The sequence below is a fragment of the Rhyacophila brunnea genome, unplaced genomic scaffold (genome assembly GCF_057557595.1).
Source record: "Rhyacophila brunnea isolate RB1 unplaced genomic scaffold, BYU_Rbru_1.0 scaffold_22, whole genome shotgun sequence".
Lineage (NCBI taxonomy): Eukaryota > Metazoa > Arthropoda > Insecta > Trichoptera > Rhyacophilidae > Rhyacophila > Rhyacophila brunnea.
Window position 1 is genome coordinate 10,807,310 of NW_028232882.1, and position 3,193 is coordinate 10,810,502.

Sequence of the window (3,193 nt, forward strand, 5' to 3'; positions counted from 1 at the left end):
TTAATGCCTCTATTTTGCCACAATAATTTCTAATTAAATGGTTTTTACATTCAACTTTCTCGACAGTTACATTCGGATAAGGGTGACAATCAAGAATTTTTTTGTATGTGCTGGAATCTCCATCAGCAATCAATTTTGAATAAATCAATCCATGTGTATTAATAGATTCTTTAAAGCCTTCTAATATTGCTGTAGATTCCATTCCACCTGACGGACCGGTATAATTTAAAAAGCATTTATGTTGTTGAGCAGGGATATTTTTATTTTTAGCTTTGGCGCACAAATCGCAATATTTATTTTTCACTGACATGTACAAAATCTTTCCGGTTCTTTGACCAATGATCGTGGCAGCGCCAGATGCTGCGGAATAATTGCATCTGTATGAACGTTTCGACCAACAGCCGTCTGCAACAACTGATATCATGGGAATACCAGAAGAATCGACGTCACCATTTTCGATTGCAAGTTGTCGCTCTTCTTTCGCAGCGTTTTCCATACTCTTATTTTTGGTTTCTTCAAACCACTCGTACACCTTCTGTTGACTCTTTCTGTATGTTCTTGCTGTAATCGATGGTACGTCAATTGCTGAACACATTTCTTCCAGATTTGAAAATCCACTGCCGATACTGATTATACTGGATACAAATGCGTCACACAGATTCATTTTGTTTTTGTTCATTTCAGTGGTATATAATTTTAATTTTTTACCACAAAGTTTACATTGAATAAAAAATGTACTACTAAAGTTATCCCGATTTTCCCCAAAAATTTCTAAATGTGATAAATTACAATTAAATGGAGAATCATGGTGGCTAATTAATTGAAGTTGTTGGAAAAAATATGAAAAGTCTATAATTCTACGGCCTTCTACACGGAATTTAGGGCTTGAATCTTCAATTTCATTTTCTATAATAAATTCTTCGTGTTCGTGTTCAAATGTGGGATGAAATTCTGGTTCAGGTAGTATGCTTTGAGGATTTCCATGCTCAGGCATAGTCTTCGGCAATATATCAATACTATAATACATTCAAAAATATTAGTTTAGTAGATAGTTAACAGAAAACAAAATGTATAGCTGCTATTAATTATTGTACCAGATTATAATTTTTGTCACAGACACACTAATTTCGAATAAGACATGGCACAAACATAATATAAAAATAATATAAGTACAAATGATCATTATACTTAATTGTGTGTATTAATAAGTAATACGCAAAACTTCCTTTTGCAAGATAAATAAATATTGTGAACCAAAATTTTCTGTGAAATGTGGTTTTTTCAACTATGTATAATTATGTCAAATTATAAAATAATAATTTCAAACCTTTGTGTTTTTAATGTATTAATATTTCCATCTTTTCTCCTACGTCTTTTTTTGGAACTTCCAGCCATCGGATAGTGAGTTCGTGGCATTTTTTGTAAGTACAATCGATATAAATAATTGTGATAATATTGTTAGGTACCTATGTCAAAAACCGAGGATGAAAATTTCGCATTCCCGCTGAAATAAATGACGTTCATAGTATTGCCAGGCTAAACTTTCGAAATTAAAGTTAGTTTTTAAAAAAAAAATTACATTGGAAAATATTATGTAAGTACAGGCATCCATTATTATGTTATTTGATGAAAGTATTCTTTAAAATCATCTGTATTATTATAATCTCGCAAATTCATAATTTAGTAAAAGTTAAATTTTCTGTAATATAAACATCAGTAGGTACCTAACCTATGTTGATTCATAATTTTGGCTAAGTAAAAAATATAGATATTTTTACTTCGCGATGTGTTTGGGGTGTTCTAAATTATGTAAGTATGTTTAATAACAAATGTGAAATTCGTAAAACCTCATGTGTATTATTTATTAAATAAAAATAGTAAAACTAATAGTAGATACAAATGGTGAAAAACTTCATTCTCTTATTTACTAAAATATCAATTCAATAATATTTTAGTAGATATGGCAATACTGGACGACCCGATATATGTCACTGAAATAAAATAAAATCTATCACAATTTATAAAATACATACCTACTACAATCATAATTATTTTGAATGTAGAGGGAGATAGTTATAGAAAGGGACAGAAAACTGATTGCTATGTTGCAATATTAGGCAAAATAGATTGCAACAGTGTTAAAAATTATAATGTATGATTTAGTATGACATAACGTAGAATTGACGCAAATACAAATTTCTTCAGATTTTTTTTTGTTTTGTCCTCAAATGTCAAAATATGTTTTCCTTTTGAATAATATGTTCGAATTTGTGTTTGTTTCGCCTATTTTTGTGTTCAATTTGTAGCATTCACTTTTATAAACATATTTTTGTACAATACTTGTGTGTTGGCGTATTTTTTTGGTCATATAAAGTTAAAATAATACCAGCTAAAGATTCCATACATCATACACCAATTCGCAGGTGGGTCTGGCGGATATCAAGATGGTCGAATATTTCGTGGAAACAGTTGTTTTAAAAAGGTCTCTATTTAGTATTACAAATTTATAACTAACAAGATATTTCATCATTTATTCAATGATTAATGATAAACCTTCTGATACGTAGCTTTATATTATTTCGTATGTCTATAATTGTAGCATATTTAAATAACAAAATGTCCACTCGCTTCCATTAGATTTAGAACCAATAGAAACTGCAAATATTATAATTATACTGAATATATTTTACTACATTATGTTTTATAACATTACAACTATCTATAATAAATCGTTTGAGATAATAATTAAGGGAAAAATTTGTCATCATCACAGCCTATTAATGTCACAAAAATATGGCTTCGTTCTCAATTATCACGTTTCACGGTTTCAAAGAATATTATTTTACGTCATAAAAATACTTTATGTAGTTATCAAATGTTTTACATAAATATTTGACGATGAATAAGCTTCATAATGATATAAATAGTTTTTCTACAAATCTTACGTACTATTCAGGCTTAACCTCTGAAAATACCAGAAAATAGCTGACATGGAACACCTTCCCCCTTAAATATGCAAATTGTGATGTGATACTTGAGAAAAATAAAATTAGAGATTAATACAGGTACGATTACAGTATGCGGTTGATACAGCGCTCATAATTGACAGTTGGAAAAGTTTACAAATCGATCGTCTTATGTAAATACCCCGTACCTGACCTATATGACGAGAATGAGTTTTTGATGTACCTAC